General features: G+C 35.5%; 1 pseudogene across 1 annotated transcript in view; it reads left to right on the top strand.

Moving 5' to 3' along the window:
• The first annotated feature begins 7,519 nt into the window (after window positions 1-7,519).
• Window positions 7,520-19,369, top strand: part of LOC143229001 (MAP kinase-activating death domain protein-like) — a 101,203-nt pseudogene continuing 89,353 nt past the window's right edge. Inside the window, exon 1 of the transcript XR_013015600.1 lies at window positions 7,520-7,778. The product of XR_013015600.1 is annotated as an MAP kinase-activating death domain protein-like (transcript). The remainder of the gene's footprint in view (window positions 7,779-19,369) is intronic.

The raw sequence follows: 19,369 nt of genomic DNA, 5'->3' as shown, positions 1-19,369 counted from the left end.
TTTCACCGTGGCCGTTTTCCTCTTCAAGTTAGTCCCAAACGAGCTGTTTTAATTAAATATGTATTTTCTTTCTTCTTTGTACTATCGATTTATCAAACAGACACTTCAAGTTTTTTGTCGTATTTCACATGTCTTGCTAACAAGCTTATCCTGCTTGTTTTTTTGGCAAAAAGTGTAGCTTTGTTTACTTTACTGTACAGAGCCATTTATTTCACAATAGCTTCACTTTGTTTTTGTAGAAGCTGGTTTGGGTTGTTTTGAATTTTGCGCAAAGCTACCCGAGGACTATCTGCACTAGCCGTTCTTAATTTAGCAGTGTAATCCTAGAGGGAGGACAGCTAGACATTATCACCCACCGCCAACTCTTGGGCTTCTCTTTTACCAACGAATAGTGGGATTGACCGTCACAGTATAACGTCCACACGGCTTAAAAGGGAGAGTATATTTGGTGTGACGTGGATTCGAACCAACAAACCTTGGATTACGAGTCGAGTGCCTGAACCACCTGGCCATGCCGGGCCTTGTAGGGTTTGGATGTTATTAGAAAACAGAAATAATGATAGTGGTGATATTATTTTCTAGTCAAAGAACACACATGCAACGATAAACTTTCTTGTATTTGGAAGATATTCAGTAATTAAGTCATGAAAAACTTCACAGCACTCCATCAGCAAGCCCCCCAGTGGCTCAGCGGTAAGTCTGCGGACTTATAACGCTAAATACCAGGGGTTCGATACCTGTGGTGGGCAGAGCACAGATAGCCATTGAGTAGCTTAGTGCTTAATTCAAAAAACAAACAATCCATCAGCAATTTCGCATTAAAAACCATTTAAAATAAGGTAGCGTTTGTTTTATTATTTGTTTTGAAATTCGAGGACTATCTGTACTAGCTGTTCCTAATTTAACAGTGAAATACTAGAGGGAAGGCAGCTAGTCATCACCACCCACTAGCAACTAAAGGGCTACTCTTTTACCAAATAATAGTTGAATTTACTGTCTTATTGTAACACCCCCTCCCACGGTTGAAAGGGTGAACACGTTTGTAAAGACAGAGATTCGAACCCGCGTCCCTCGAATTGCGAATCGAACGTTCTAACCACATAGAGAAGTGTGTATGTTAAAGATTTAGAGGCCCGGCATGGTCAGGTGGGTAGGACGCTCGACTTGTGATCTGAGGGTCGCGGGTTCGAATCCCCGTCACCGAACATGCTCGCCTTTTCAGCAGTAGGAGCATTGCATTGTAATTGTCAATACTACTATTCCTTGGTAAATGAGTAGCCCAAGAGTTGGCGGTGGGTAGTGATGACTAGCTGCCTTTCTCTCTCGTCTATTGCTGCTAAATTAGGGACGACTAGGGCAAATAGCTCTCGTGTAGGTTTGCGCAAAATTCAAATCAAACAAACAAAACATTCAGATCCTCTGAAACCTGACTCTCCTGGGTAGATAAACATCAATACCCAAATACCCATACAAAAGAAAGAGAGACCCTATGAGATTCCCAAAGAATGTTCCATAATACAGCAGTTTTTATTTTCAACTCATATGTAACTCTTCTTTAATTCATTCCTATTACTGTGATAAACAAATAAAATATTCCTCTCATAAAATAGTTTAGAGCTAAAACATAGTAGCGAACATCTTTAATCAATATAACACAGCACCATACTCTGTACAAACACCATAAAATTTGGTTTGTAGTGAAACACAAAGCTACACGATGAACTATGTTTGCTCTGTTGGCCCGGCGTGGCCAGGTGGTTAAGGTTTTCGAGTCGTAATCTTAGGGTCGCGGGTTCGAATCTCCGTCACACCAAACATGCTCGCCCTTTCAGCTGTGGAGGCATAATAATGTAACGATCAATCCCACTATTAGTTGGTAAAAGAATAGCCCAAGAGTTGGCGGTGAATGGTAATGACTCCTTCCCTCCAGTTTTGCACTGCTAAATTAGGAACGGCTAGCGCAGACAGCTCTCGTGTAGCTTTGCGCGAAATTTAAAAACAAACAAACATCATGTTTTGGCACCCACTTTTGTTGTTGTTTGTTATCAAGCACAAAGCTAGATAAAGGGCTATCTGTGCTCTATCCACCAACGTATCGAAACCCAGTTTTTAATAGTATAAGTCCGCAGACATGCTGCTGTGTCACTGGATGGCACCACTCGATGCATCAAAGTAGGCCTAAGTTACATAGATATTTTATTCTGATATTAATTGTTTTTATTTAATTTGATAATCTCGTCTGTGTTAAGAAAAAGCATTCTAAGAATTAGCAAATCAAATTCACTAACGTCCTAGAAACCTTCTTTTGTGACAAAGATGCAACATATTTGTTGAATAAATTAGAAAAGCTAAAAATGGCATCTAGGAACGACATACTAAAGACGCATCACCCAAGTATGATATGCATAGTTTCTAGAGTATTGTTAGGGATATACGAAAATGTTACTGTTTTTCAGTTTTATACTAATAGTGTTTCTAGGAACGAATAATAAATGGAATACTCTGTTGAAATTCATGAATAAAAGTGAACGTAATTTCAATAATTTTAGAATACGTGAAAAACTAAAAACAGTAATTGAATTTATCTAGTGTTGAAAGGCGGAAGGTTGAAAACATAAAAATATACTAGATCATAAGATGTAACGAAAAACAAATAAACATGGCAATAAATTTTTCAAGAGCAAAACTTTTAGCAGATCCGTTGCAGGAATTTTTCAGACCGAAAAGTGATCAAATTGCAGTTTAAGTATTTGTTATATGTGTTCAAAAAGCATTTCGAGTTTTACCCGTATGATATTTTTCTGATATATCATAGCAATACACTGCATAATTCGAATGGGCTTAAGTTAAAATCGTGAGCATTTTTGACAAACACGGCTTTATTTGTAATTAATGAAAAATGTTTCGATTAAATTTTGAACCATTGTCCGTGTTGATTACTAGGTAATAGATAATTCAACGGGTTGTGCCGCCAAGAGCTGACCCATCGCGTGAAGAAAACTGCTTCGCTGAAGTGTAGGAAAGAAGAAGAGATTTCTTTCGGTGTTGTTACCAGTGGGTGACCTTCTACCTGCATACGATTTACCAATTCTTCATCGTTTGCTCTTTCACTACCTGTAATGTAGGAGTCATCTATAGATAAAATGACAGATACCTATCTAAAATAGTCTTTAAATAGAGACTGAAAGGCCTTTTTATTCTTTGCCTTCATTCTGCATATTTTCTGTCCAAACTGATTTACACAGATCCTTGTGGAGCAAATTTCTTACATATAAGTATTGAGATCTGGTAGTCATCAGTTATCTTAAAAGAGAATGTATAACACCTTCCACCCATGATTGTTTTCTGAGGTACCTTTTATGAAATCGTCTGCTTGGTTAATGTCTGTGGAATCATTATGGAACTGGAATGTTCCACATGAAAAGTATGGGGACTCAATGGAATGTGTGATCTTTACACTGCAAAGATCTAAAGACGAAGTTTACTTGTTAGCGTTGTTCGTGTTCAACAATGCTACAGAGGCTTGTGGTGTCTAAAAGTGTTTTAGTGGAATGGTTGAAGTTTATTCTGTGTCCAATCTTAAGCGTGTGATTTGCATCTTTTTTGTGTTATCTAGCCACGGAGCACCCGTACTGACTAGCGGTAGTGCATAATCCAAGATGGAGCAAATAGAACTTTGATAGAACATATATAGATGACGTTATTCAGCTCTGTTTCCAGTTGAAACTTCTAGTGCGTTAATGCCTTTGGTTGTCATAGTGTTAATGTTGCTGAGAAAGTTGAGCTGTTTGTCAAAGGTTAATCCCATGTGCTTCAGTGCTTCTTCCAGAGGAATGAATGACAGAGTGCCTACAAAAGATGGCGACAGTTTAATCTCATTTGCATGCCTTTTTGCTGTAACTTCCATAGGATTTATGACACTCCGTTGTCGTTACACCATTTTCTAAGCACGATAAGGGATGGTTGCACCTTTCTTTCGATTAGAGCTTCTTCTGTGTACACTAGAGTGACATTCAAATTTGATGCCATAGGCGTAGATATTGGAGAACATTGAAGAGGATGGTTACACTTGAATTAGGACAGTATTCTGGTGATTCAGTTTGATTGCCAGCTTCTGGTAGCTAATTCAATTTTACATAAGTTATACTGATATTTATTTGAGACAAATTTTCGGCGCAAATGGATAGTCGGATTCTATTATATGCATCTTCCAAGTCTAAACCAGCTGCCAAGGAGTTATGACCAACTTCAAGGACTTATGTATCAGTTACGAATTCAGAAACATTGACCACGGTTTCTCTTCAAACGCGACTAACAATGTTGAGGTAGTAGTGGTTCACTCTGATAGGCGAACCTTATAGCTACATCCCTCTCAGGGATCTTATGATTTTTGAAGAACAACGAATTGATAATTTGTAAGGCAATAGTGATCCTTCATGGGCTTAGATAAGAATTTTATAAAAGAATCAGTCCACATTTCAGCGATGCTGCCTTTTGCCCAACTGATGTGATACTCTGACACTAATTTCATTGAGTTGGTTTCTGTAGACGTTTTAAATGTGAAAGTTGTTACACCACTTGTTACTGTAGCTTCTCCATCAGTATACGTAATTATAACTCTATGTAACTCGTCCAAGATAAGGATGACTTCCATGTCTGCGTGTAATGGTGACTAATATATAATGTTGTTTGAAGCTTGAATTCCCCCCTTTGCATGCCACTTTGATCAACGTATCTGAGTAAGAAGGTCTTGCCTAGGTCTTCATCTGTACAGAATGTGGTACCATGTGCGTTGTAAATGATTGACGTTTCCTTATTTTTTGTTTCTGTGCCAGTCATGTAGTCGTGGAAGCGACAAAATTAAGTGTTTATGAAATTGTCCTTTATACAAATGTCATTCTGTTTCATGTCTTGAGCTTTAGACAGACAGCATTATGGAATATTGTTAATTACGAAAATCATTCAAGTTTACATTCTCGATTAGCTTCTGTGCATTCTCACATTAAAAGCCCAATAAATAACAGTGTTGTATTGATGTATATACACATTCTGGCATTTCAAATGTACCTCTGCTGTGCTTAGGTATTTTATGCAACGTTTTGCCATATTTCTGTTTTTACAACAAAACGTTTGTTTACTGAATTTCACGCAAAAACTATATGAACTACCTGTTCTAGCCGTAACTAATTTTGAAGTTTACAATTGTTCCAAGGAACTGTGGGATCGGAGTTATAACACCCCCACGACAGGAAGGGCGACTATGTTCGATGAAGGGGATTCGAACCCGAATGTTGGGAGCCGAGTGCTCCTAGTCATGCTAGCTACTACAGCTAATTACATCTTTCATTATTAATTATTAACATATTTGTGTAGATATTAGGAAGAAAATGAAACATTTTCATACATAAGAAAGAGCTTATTATTGTGATCTTTAGAAATAGTTTATGACACACTTTTATATGTATATGCATGTTTATAATTTCGTTTGTTATCTACTTTAAACTTAAGGAACCAGACGTATGATCTTCATTCACGGAACAGTTGAAAAATAAACCGACTTTAGGCTAACACGAAACGAAAAACATAAAACGTAAACACATGAAAGGATAAGAAACATTTATCAAATTAAATGGTTTACTTTAGAGATATAAATTTTCAGTTTGAGTTTAAAAAACATGATTTTTAACATGAATAAGTATTTTATCGCCCGGTGAGTCAGCCATAAGTTTAAGGACTTATAACGATAAAATCCAGGACTCGATTCTGTGCGACAGAAAGAGCGCAGACAACCAATTTTGTAGCTTTGTGCTAAAAAACAAGAATTTTGACATTTATTTATGACGTACATTTTGCACAAGATAATTGCTGTCTTTGAACCTCTTTTAACAACTTCAAATATTTAATTGTAAAAGTATATATTTCGAATAAAAAGACCACACAATACTGGTATGAGAAGAAATGTGAAAGTTATCAGAAACGTAATAACGACTTGAACTTCTGACAAGTTATACAAACCTTCACTTTGTACATTTTCTAACGAAAATATAGGCTTTTTTTCACAGCCCTTAGGTGGACTCAGCAGATAGTCCTATGTGGCTTTGCTATAAGAAAACAAACAAACACGGACACACTTTTCCACAAAAACAAGTGTGTGTGTGTTTCCTTATAGCAAAGCTACATCGGGCTATCTGCTGAGTCCACCGAGAGGAACCCAACCCCTGATTTTAACGTTATAAGTCCGTCGATTTACCGCTGTACCATCGGGGGACCAACAGAAACGAAAGCACGAGATTGCATATATTAGATTCTCGTCGCGCGTTTGAAAAAAAAGATTAAAAATTACATAAATTAAGAAATAGGTTGCTCTTTGGAGATCAATTAATCCTTTCAAACATGCTTAGTCCCTGTTAAGTCTATTGATTTATAACGCTACAAAGCGGGTTTCAATACCTGTGATAGACATATCACAGATAGCCCATTGTTAAACTTCACGTTATACAAACAAACCCTGTTAAGTTATATTAAGTCTTTCTGAAATGTTACTCGTCCCTCGGTAGAACAATCCTAAATTTACAGATTTATAACGCTAAACTTCGGAGTTCGATTCCCGACCACGGACATAATAGTTACAATAGTAACACAATAGTAAGTAGCTTCAAGTAACTTTGTTCTAAAACAAACAAACCAATATTGCTTGCGTAGAAATGCCACGTATCCGGTAAGGAACGAGCTAAATTTTGAAAAATTTAAGTAGCTAAAGAAGGATTTTGTTGGCAGAATAATCCATAAGAGCATTTTGCGTTAACTTCAAAAGCTAATGGACAAAATGGAGACTCCTGTTTTTTAGTTAAAAACACACTATTCGTAAGTTTTGGGTTTTTTTTTTCTTACTGAACCTTTCTAAAATTCTTTTGTTAGCTTCTACCGTTATGTATCCGCAGAGTTACCGCTATGCCACGGGGGGTAATTTCTATCTAAATGCTTGTTTACATGTGCGTTCTCGTAACGTTATTAAACCCATGCATTCATAACAAGCCGTAAGAGAAAGTATACAATTCACGTTTCTAGGAGAAATAATAAAATATAACAAACTGAAATTATTAAAAATTTGTTCTAAAATAATCTGATGGTTTTTCTGAGCGAAGAGAGCAAACCTTTCTATTCCCAAAGGCATACGCGTGTGCAGGTGCGCGCACGCATAGATCGTGCTTGAACATTTTTCATGAATCACGTAATTAGAAGAGTGTTAAAAACATTCACACCTAAAAATCGAAATATATTAACTTTTTTTTTCATTTATTTCTATTACTTAAAAGTGTCAAACCTTGAGCGTTAACAACGGCTAAAATATCTTTAATAGGAAGAAGTAATCTTAGTTACCCACGCCTTCTTGTAGTTGGTTACGAATGTCGCAACCCTTGCAGATATTCTTACTTCATTGGTTGTCATGGGAACCACACGTACATGTCGTCACGCGACGTTACATGCCACTGCCTGAAAGGGGGAGTGACTTCTGTTGCTAGAGTGCGTTACAGCACAGACGCAGGATAAAGGGTCCAACGCAAAGCAACGAAAAATAGCTACTGCAAAGGAAGAAATGGTTAGGTAAAATAACGTACGTTGCAGACGATTATTACTAGCACACCACGTTTTCTGAAACAGGCAGCATTGACTAGCATCTCTGATTAACACGAAGTCGTTCTGTTATCCCTTCACCCATTGCTCCTGTATAAGGATTTGATGAGACCTTCTCAGGAATGGTAGACCTCATGACGACGGTTGGTAAAATTACTCTTCAGTTGTTGTTGTTACTTGCATATACTTTAAAAATTCAGAAATAGGTGTAATATGTACTCTTCTTTCATTACATTGTAGTTGATAAAAAATACGACTAAATTAACTCAGCATTTCGATTTCAGGGCATAAAATCGATCGTAATATATTATACAATTAGAAATGATGCAAATAACGCTTGTATTTAAAAACTAAATTGTTTTCTAGACAGTGTTTATTACATATAAAGAAAAGGCACGATCTAGGCTAGGGTAGTGATTGTAAGCACTATATATAATTTGATATAGCGTTGTCGGTATTAAAGTTAAGTAAACACGAGACAAGCGATTCGTCATAGTTGGTGTGCAATAATTAGAGGTAGAAAATGACAAAAAACTGTGAAATTTGAACAGGTTGGCTAGTCTTTCTAACAATGTCTCTAAAAACGTTAACGCAACAAAACTTAAGGTCACAATTGTGACTTTAGTACCAAAGTCCCATAAATGCCATTTATTTAGCGTTATTTTATATATTATTATATACATTGCTTCCGTTTAGGAATGCTACTTAAAGTAAGCGTTGTTGTAGCAAATTTATATTTTCTTATGTTATATAAATTATGGTTTCAGATCAATCAGAATTACTACCCCCTTTAAATATGTATTTTCTGCGGAGCAGCCTTGTCATGCGCACATGCTGCATGGAGCAGCACTGTTTTTCTGATGGGATAATAATTTAGCATTATGTTTTTTTCATTGGTGAAAACATAACTGATACAAACGGTCTTTAGTTTATGGTTCTCATGTATCCTGTACGTACGTAAACGTATGTTTTGGATTTGGAATAATGTCCACTGATTGTGACTTTCGTAAATTTCTAATCTATATGTGCATCCCTTTCGTGAACGTGTACGGAAACTCGTGTTTTATCCTTCTAGTTTTCAGTTGTTACTGTCAGGTCATAGTGCATTATTGTTATACAGTTTTAAGAATATTTTTAGTCTTGTAGAAACACAGACACATGCACTCTTTTTTATTAAAATATTTATATAATAAAATTATCACATTGAACAATTATGTAAAAGTCCATGCATAAGTACTACACAAAACAGGACCTCTCTTTTAAAATAAACTAAATATATGTACCTATTATTTTATTATATGTTTCAAAAATTCATAATAATTAGTTTTTATTATTTTATTTCTTTACCAATTTAGATGTCTATATATGTATATAATATATTTATATTTACTATATTTAATAGCATGATGTATAAGCGTCTAATGAAATATGTTCTTAACACCCGAACAGAATGTTTTATATATTGTATCTTCTAATTTTATGAACTTTCCTTTTACCTTTATTAAGTTTTTAGATAGAAATAGAAACCCTGTATTGGGTTTTCGTAATGTTAGGTGCTAACAGCATGTCTGTCAATAAATATTTTTAAAAGATCGAGATAAACTTGTTATTTAAAATTAAAAAAAGGAGTAATCTTCAGTAGTCGCAGCACTTGAAACTATTTTAGGCATAACTAGAGTGAATTAATCTAAAGCACATATTTTTCCCCATTAGCTTTACTTTTATGCGTCTGTAATACCAACCAAAGGGCTCTTGCATACCCAAATCGATATGATTACTCATCAGGACCTCTACTAGCATACCCTCTAATTGAAATTTTCTTTAAACATGATTAGAGTAAATTAATCCATGAGACCTTGGACGTGGTCATAAATATCAGTCGAAAGAGTTTGACCTCTGAAGTCCAAAACTGTAAGTTGGTCTGAAATTGGTCATGAGAAAACGGATCTATGAGATAAAAGTTGTTCCCCGCTGTTACAACGGTAAGTCTACGGATTTGCAACGCTAAAATCAGGGGTTCGATACCTCTCGGTGGGCTTAGCAAATAGCCTGATGTGGCTTTGCTATAAGAAAACACACACACATACAGATAAAAGTTAAAAAAATAACACTCAGAGCCATCCTGTGAGCCGCTATGCCGCGTCTAAAAATTCCACTTTAAATTATTTTACAAGTTCCTTTAAACCTATTTTTAAGTTGACCAAATTATTCCAGAAACTATATATTTATAAACAGTCTTCTTTACCCAGCCGAACATTTAATATTAAAACTTCTATTTAACTCTGTTATACGTTCTTGATATGGTAACCGGATAATTATACACCTAAAAAAATGAGGAAATAGGGCATTTAAAGATCTAATCATTTTTATTTGTTCGGTTATCATACAACTCAGACGGCCCGGCATGGCCAGGTGGTTAAGGCGATCGACTCGTAATCTGAGGGTTGCGGGTTCGAATCCCCGTCGCACCAGATATACTCGCCTTTCCAAGTGTGGGGTTTTTATAAAGGGACGGTCACTCCCCTATTGGTAAAAGAGTAGCCCAAGAGTCGGCGGTGGGTGGTGATGACTAGCTGTCTTCCCTCTAATCTTACACTACTAAATTAGGGAAGACTAGCGCAGATAGCCCTCGTGTAGCTTTGCGCGGAATTCATAAACAAACATACAGGTCATATGATGTAGTAAATTAAATTAATAAACCTGAATCTATGTAGGTCAGATAAGGGAATATGTTTAAAATAATAATAAAATAAACCTAGATCTGTACGTTCCATATAAATGGAGTACATTATTGTTTTCTTCTCTAATAAACAGTTTGTATCTAAATATTGTACTTCGTCATATGTTCAGGTGTCTAGCTGTCCTGAATTCTTTTGTAGTAAAGATGAAACTGGTATTAGCATTGTGAATTATCAGGTACTATATTTGTATAGGCCTAGTATATAATCAAATTGTCGTCATTGATGCGGTTTGGCTTTAGGCTTACTTCAGTTGTGTTTTAATGTAGGCCTGATACTGAAACGTAACACTTAGTAAACATTTTTTTAGGATACAAAAAGCATTTATATAATGCAGTTTATTTTTCGCAAAGTAATGTAAGCATTCTCAAAAGATCACTTTCCATTCCAATAATAAAGTTGCAGTAAACAACTTTTACTTTCCAGAATTTTTTTTTCATTTGAGCCAACATTTTGCAGTTGTGACTTCGCTACAGGTACTATTATCCCTGGAGAAACCGCAGTAGCAAAACGTTGGCTGAATTAAAAGTTTTTCTGTAAAGTAAAACTTGTTTCTTTCTTACTTGCCTCCAGTAACTTGTGTGTTTGTAGTTAAGCGCAAAATGCTACAAAACGGGTAGCGAAACTCGTTTCTAGCGTTGTAAATACAGAAAGCCCCCCATTAACACGCGAGAGCCTTCGGACTTACTACGCTAGAAACCAAATTTCGATACCGTGGTGGGCAGAGCACAGGTAGCCCTTTGTGTGGCTTTATTACTTTTTCCCCAATGTCTAAATTTTTGCAGTAGACTTTGCAGATTCTGGAGCTTTTCCTCGTGTTGTCTACTAACAGGTCGTTTTAAAAACAACGCCAGCAGTGCAGTAAAATAAACTAATTAATAATAAATTATTATTATATTTATTTAGTGAATTATTCTATATTAAACAGTATCTTGTTTATAAAAAAATCATATTTGTTTCTATTTCTCCTTATAAATTCCCTCCATCACACCAAACATACTCGCCCTTTCAGCCGGGGGGGGGGCGTTATAATGTTACAGTCAATCCCACTATTCGTTGGTAAAAGAGTAGCCCAAGAGTTGGCGGTGGGTGGTGATGACTAGGTGCCTTCCCTCTAGTCTGACACTACTAAATTAGGGACAGCTAGCCCAAATAGCCCTCGTGTAGCTTTGCGCGAAATTCAAAAAAAAAAAAAAGGCAATGAGTTTCGCATCGACGCTTATTTCTTTACTTTGAACTGTGCCACATTCTACAAGATATAATATGGAGCATGAATTCCCATTTCTAGGTGGTAGAATGAAATAAAACAACTGGAAATATTGAACATCAGAATCCGCTAATAGATATCATAGAATGTTTTATTATTAACTATGTTAATTTACTGCATCACTGGTGTCATTTTAAAAACGAACTATGTGGTAGATACCAAACTGAAAGTCTCCAGATTCTGAGAAATTTCCTCTTAAATATTAATGAATCAGTTAGCCTTTTCAACCGTTATTATTGCGTTGAAATGGATTGTTATAATAATAATAAAAGTATTGTTAACTTCATAGGCCATCTTCGTTAGTTGAATTTCTTTCTATTCATGTAGTAAAAGAATAAATAATTAAATTTATAAACCTTTGTTTTACATTAATGTCATACTATTGTTTTATAATGATAGATTATTGTAACTTATAAGCATTCATTGTTGTTTCAATGTCTATTGTTGTATAGAAGAAAAAAATATTGACTTTGGTACACAAAGTTGTAATAAAATATTGTTTATCCTGTAGATTATCACTTCTAAGTGAATGTGTATCATCATTTGTTTTTACAAATAATTGTTCTCTTTGTAAAACATTGTTTTACGTCACTTGTAATTGTTTCATCAATTTGTACTATTGAAGTGCAAAGTATTTTCAACGATGTCAAAAGGTTTTGCCGTTTATTAAGATATACATTTGTCTATCTTTATTTGTAACCAGAGTTTATGGACAATTTTAACATTGTAATAATGCGTTTTTTCAATATTGTTCATAAAATGACTTTTTCATTTATTATTTTGTAAAAGGATGTATTTTACTCTAACAACAAGATGGAGTCTTCAGTAGCCGCAGCACTTGAAATTGTTTTAGGAAGAATTGTAGTACATTAATGTAGATTGATACTTCCCCCTTTTTATTAAATATATTTTTGTGCGTCATGAACTTCAAGCGTCAGACGCGCGTAGAATCCAAGCCATTCTGTGAGTCACTATGCTGAGGCTAAAAATTTACGATTAGCCACCATATATATATATACACACACACACACTATATAGTGATCGTCCAAATCCTATACAAAACAATCCTCTTATTGATACATTGTTAAGTGGTTACAGTATTAACTTTTAGGGTATCAGTATAAACTATTTCAAAATTATTTTTGTTGCGTTATGCGTTCGTATTTCTCAGTCGTAGTTTGTATTTCAACATAACTATGATATCAGATTACTGCGGATATAACCAACAGATGTTATAAAATATTGAAAAAGACTGGAATATTCAAAAGTATCTCCTTAGTCAGTTATACATCCACTGGGGTGTGGAATCGGAGAAAGGTGATTTTGCATAATAATTTGTTGTTTACCTGTCTATTAAATTTGTTCAGTGCCTATAGGTTCTCATTATCTTTTGTTTCATTCGTGTATCTTATTATACAGTATAAGTTAAAATGTTTTAAAACATTTAAGGCTTATTAATGACAAGAAATTTATTGTAGCTTTAAATATTTTTGTAGGATTTTAAGTTTAACCAATTTTGCTATCGCTAATGCTGTTGTCATGCGTAATTCGCATTGTTTGTGAATCTCTACACTGCTTAGAAATCTACTTCTCTACGAAAAGAGGTCGCTTGACACTTTTTAATCCGAGTTCGAATAAAAACATTCAATTTAGTGATTTTCACCACAGCGTAATACTGTAGTTATGATAGAATGTTGCATGATTGTACGTAACAAGAAGCATGTCTGCTCTTCGTTTTTTAACCGCATAGACTTTAATTATCTTAAATCTATTACGAGGTTATTACCTATTTATTGAAAAATCAACGCTGCGTTTTTTACTCAGAAAACTTATTGATTTGTGTTAAATCTGCGTATAGTATAAAAACTCGAGTTCCAAATGCATATATTTAATTTAAATTATGATAGTTTGTACTGATTAATATTTTCGTGCATTATAATTCAATTTAGTAGAAGAAACTGCTTTTGCTTTCGTTTTGTAAGATGGCTTGCTTTCTTTTTAGTCAACTACTGGCCTTATAAACATCTATATAAATATTCAGTGATTTCATAAAACTGTTAACAAATTATAATCAATAAAACCTAACGATATCACCCAAAATGAAAGAGATATAGACTGTATTTAAGTACTCATTGCTTTTAACTGTGTATCTTATTCCTCGTAAATGTTTGTATACTGATATTATTCTGTCGCAGCACATAAATACTTTGCGACTCTCCTTACATTATTAGGCTAGTGTACAATGACATTAACCAGACAGTCTGGTTCTACTGTAGTCATTAGCGTAAGTAGGGTGAACCTATATAACGTGTTTGTTACGATAACCATAGAAACCGCAAATATGCCAGTAGGACAGAGTAGTCAAAAGTACTTCCTGGTGCAACAAATTGCCACATTAGTCTAATTTCTGTTTTAGTATTCCCGTACCTACATGTTTCGAACTGCATTTAAATTACCATGACTGTTTGTGAATATCTGAAACACAGTAAATCCTTATCGTGTATTCTGCCATAGTCTAGAGGTAGATTATAAAAGTTAGCAAAATATATACCAGTCTTTATAATAGTTTACATTTTGCGCTGTAATGGACTAGTGGTACACTTACTGTGCACTGATGTCTTATCTCAACTGATGTGAGGTATGGAAATTACACAGAGTTCTGCAGAATATGTACGAAACTGCGAAACAGAACATAAAGATTTAATATATATACAGGGTGTTCGGAAAGTCACTGTGCACCTATATATTTATTAACAGACGAAACTGCACAGTGACTTTCCGAACACCCTGTATTACTCAAGTCGTTCAGTTTGGTTCTGACCAATTGACTTTATAACCAATATGTCTGTAATTGACCCACATACTTTAAAAACAGCAGATATAATTGTATTTCCTGTAAGTATATTTGAAAGACAACTCAGTAGTAAAACATTATCTATTTTTTTCTCGACTAACATAAATAATAGTATTGCTGATTAAAGTTTCAATTTTGTCAATTTGTTCTCATATAACAAAGAACACTATTACAATAATGCCGGTTCAAATGAGAGACATAAAAAAAACTTATTTGAAACTAGCTAAATTATACATTTCAAAAAGTGTTTAAAAAACACACACACCAAGAAATAACAACAACAGAGTAATAGGTAATTATTTACACGGTAGAATGTAATTGTGGAAGACATATCTAAAGACATAATGGTGTTGGTAAGCTTGAATCATGAACACTTGTTAATGGCTTCCGATAACGCAAAGCTTAATCTTACTTTACTCTATCATTGACTCTGTAAGAGTCATAAAAAATGTGAAGAACTTTTAATTATAAGATATGATTAGGAATTATAACGTTAACCTGAGGAACCTCTGAAAGTTATAGATTAATGGTGATCATAGCCTTCGCTTGAAGACCTTTGAAAATAATATCTTATTGGTAATTATAACGTTGACCTGAGCAACTTCTGAAAGTTATAAATTAATGGTAATCATAGATTTTACTTGTTACGTCACGCTAAAAACCGCTTTTACGTCTTTTATTGTTTAACTGCCAGTAATTAAAAAACAAAGCACGAAAACTTCGATCTGAGTATATTTAGTACAAGAACAAACCGTCTAATTGATTTAATATTTATCGCTGTTTTCAAGAAGTAACATATGACCTAACGAGTTTTTATTGTAATCTTCTGGAACTATGGAGAACATTCAAGTGAGCCGTTATTATTACTAACCGACTGTATGGGCCCCGCATGGCCAGGTGGGTTAAGGCGTTCGACTTGTAACCTTAGTGTCGCGGGTTCGAATCCACGTTGCTCCAAACATGCTCCCCTTTCAGTCGTGGGGGCGTTAAATGTGTCGGTCAATTCCACTATTCGTTGGTAAAAGAGTAGCCCAAGAGTTGGCGGTGGGTGATGATGACTAGCTGCCTTTTCTCTAGTCTTTCACTGCTAAATTAGGGACGGCTAGCGCAGATAGCCCTCGAATAGCTTTGCGCGAAATTCAAAACAAACCGATTATATGAAAAAAATAATACATTTTAAATATGAAGTGGCTGGTTTGTAGAGCTTTTTTTAATATTTTGTTGTTAAGTCATATTTTAATCAAAAATGAATTATATTCAGGAATTGAATAGTCAGTCATTGTGGTGTTACATTGTTTCACCTTTAATATTATAAATACTCAATAACATTTTTTTAATGTTTAGTTTGTTTTACAATTTGAATTAAATTTGTTTTATATTTCGCGCAAAGCTACAAGAGGGCTATCTGCGCTAGCCGTCCCTACTTTAGCAGTGTAACACTAGAGGAAAGGCAGCTAGTCATAACTACTCACCCCCAACTCCTAGGCTACACTTTTACCAACGAATAATGGGATTGACCGTCACATTATTATGCCCCCACAACTCAAAGGAAGAGCATGTTTGGATTATTACTAAGTTTTGTTTTAGTTTGTTTGTTTTGAATTTCGCGCAAAGCTACTCGAGGGCTATCTGCTCTAGCCGTCCCTAATTTAGCAGTGTAAGACTAGAGGGAAGGCACCTAGTCATCACCACCCACCGCCAACTCTTGGGCTACTCTTTTACCAACGAATAGTGGGATTGACCGTAACATTATAACGCCCCCACGGCTGAAAGGGCAAGCATGTTTGGTGCGACGGGGATGCGAACCCGCGAACCTCAGATTACGAGTCGCACGCCTTAACACGCTTGGCCATGCCGGGCCTATTACTAAGTGTATGTTAATGATTACATATATTGTACGTTTTATTGCTGATTATATGATTTTAGATGTTGCACTAAGGACTTAGGACATAATGATTTATCTCATTGAACCCTTTTTTACGTTTTTAGTCGCTTATATTTTTGACTTAGATTTGTATGTTTGGTTGTTTTGAATATCGCGCAAAACTACAAGAGGGCTATCTGCGCTATCCGTCCCTAATTTAGCAGTGTAAGACTAGAGGAAAGGCAGCTAGTCATAGCTACCCACCGTCAACTCTTGGGCTACTCTTTTACCAACAAATAGTGAGATTGACCGTCACATAACGCCCCCCACGGCTGGAAGGGCGAGCATGTTTAGTGCGACAGGAATTCGAACCCGCGACTCTCGGATTAAGAGTCAAACGCCTTAACCCACCTGGTTAAACTATTTGACCAACACACAACGATTATCACGCGAATTCTTAAAAAAAGTAGGCTATCTGTTTGTTAGTTTCCTTTAATATAAACAAATAAATATTCGAGGCCAAACTTGGTTAGCGGTTAATATGTTCAGACTGTGAATCCAACAGTTCATGGCTCGAGACCTGTTGTTGTAAAAACACACTCGGCACTTTCTTTCATTTTTGGTGGGCGGGGTGAGTATGCTGTAAGAGTGACCACAAGTTCCAAGTTGGTCAGGCAAGACTTATTCAAGAGTTGGCGGACGAGTTGACTTCTTTCTCTTCTATCATAATGTTCAAAACCATGAACGACTTACGCTCCAAGAGTTCTTGTTTAGCTTTATCCTAGAATTTTAATTTCGAACCAAACAAACTGTAATAATTTCCTGTATTTTGTACTTTTTTGGATCGTAAAATATATAATTATTTTTTGTTTACACATTTATATTATTTCCACAGTTTTTAATCAACTCCAAATAGGAAATACTATTTCTTTGATCGGAAATGAGAAAGGAAATTGTCTGTCAACAATAATAAAGATAGGAATATGAAAACGAAGTGTTAAAACGAATAAATAATAGTTTTGTGAATTGGTGGAAATAAAAAAGGTGTTCTTGCAATGCCTGAAAACATAAAATAAAATGTTTGCAAACAATTTAATAAAAAACGAAAATCAGTGCTACTTTATGAATTTTAGAGATTCTTATCTTTAATTAATATTTTTTAGTTTGAAGTAACAGATATTGCTGTATATTTTTCAGAACTGTCCCGACATGGCCAGGTGGTTAAGGTACTCGACTCGCAATCTGAGGGTACAGGTTCGAATCACTGTCACACCAAACATGCTCGCCCTTTCAGCCGTGGGGAAGTTATAATTTGACGGTCAATTCCACTATTCGTTGGTAAATGAGTAGCCCAAGAGTTGGTGGTGGGTTGTGATGACTAGCTGCCTTCCCTCTAGTCTTACACTGCTAAATTAGGACGGCTAGTGCAGATAGCTCTCGAATAACTTTGCGCGAAATTCAAAACAAACCAAACCAAAGTTTCAGAACTTGAGCATTTTCGTACTGCTATGTCCGTGTCGAAAAATCTTGCCATTTCATGTGGAAAACATCTAGTACTATTACATAAATAACCAAAATTAACCACAATTCTTTAATACAAAGGCTGCGCTTGATTTAGCAGTTAGCGCATAGGACTGAATGTCTGTGGCACTAGTCCAGTTATCACAGAAAAAGAAAACAAAAATAACTTACACTTTAGAGTTGGAGCTGTGGTCACATTAAAAGAGTGAAAATCAATTTTCGCCATCTACTGACAAGAGCTAACAGCGAATGGGTGGTGACGACTAGCTACTTTCTCTAGTCTTATCACTTCAGAACTAGGGACGGCAAAATATATATGTAAAAACGACTGGTATGAGTGGAGAAAATTCTATGTAGAGGAGCGATAAACGTTTCGATCTTCTTCGGTTATCGTCAGGTTCACAAAGAAAGAAAGAGGTAACTGACCGATAGCTGACCACATGTTTTAAGGATGTTGTGTAATTCCTACATTCCTCTAGGAATGTAGAGGGCGTGCTTAGATGTTTGATTGTAGGCAAACTCTCGTGGAGCTAGGCGCCAAATATATAAAGCATGTAAAATAATATAAATACGTTTCAACGTTGTAAAAAATCCATTATTTCCAAATGCTAAAACTTTGGGTGCATGATTACTAGTTACTATACGTATTAATATAAACAGTGTTAATAACGAAGCTTTGGTATTAATACATATTTTGCGTTTGTGAATACCTACAGTATTGGATATAATAGTATGAAACAATAATATTTAGGAAAAAGCTTCCACACATATTTTTTTTAATCACGAGAATATAATGCTATAATAAAATAGCGAAAACATTTGTAATTGGCCATGCTGACACAATAATATAAAAATTAGAGAGAACGCAAAAGTGCGATGGTCCGAAAAAACCAAAACCCATTCGTTTCCTTTTCTTGACATCCCCCAGCCGTTTCGTCTGTTCTGAGATATTTTATGAAGTAATTGCATGAAATTTGATAAGCTTATGATACACAAGTATCCATTTTTAATATATCTGTGATAATGCACCTTTAGTAATAATCCAAGATTGTATACTGTTATCGGTTTGTCAAATCAAACTCAGTTGATTTCTTTACTGCCAGACTCGGGGCCTGGCATAGCCAGATAGTTAGGACACACGACCCAATAACCTGAGGGTTGTGGGCTAGAATTCTCGTCACATCAAACGTGCTCGCCCTTTCAGCCATGGGGGCATCATAATATACAGTCACTCCTACTATTCGTTTGCGCAAAATTCAAAACGAACAAACAAGCTAGACTAGTTGTGGCCGAGTTCTTAGAATGATGGGCTGTAGATTAGATAGAAGGTCTGAGATTCACGCCACGATGTCGCTCTGTCACAATCTGCACATTCTGCTGAAAGAGTGTAATAAGATTACGCCAATCCTGTTATTACTTAGTTCAAAGCCACAAATAGTCCTTGTGGCGACAGGTGCTACTGACTGGCTGGCTGACTTTAGGTGGTTATT

Source organism: Tachypleus tridentatus, chromosome 10 (assembly GCF_004210375.1).
Source record: "Tachypleus tridentatus isolate NWPU-2018 chromosome 10, ASM421037v1, whole genome shotgun sequence".
NCBI classification, from domain to species: Eukaryota; Metazoa; Arthropoda; class Merostomata; order Xiphosura; family Limulidae; genus Tachypleus; species Tachypleus tridentatus.
This window is presented reverse-complemented; position numbering and strand designations above follow the sequence as displayed.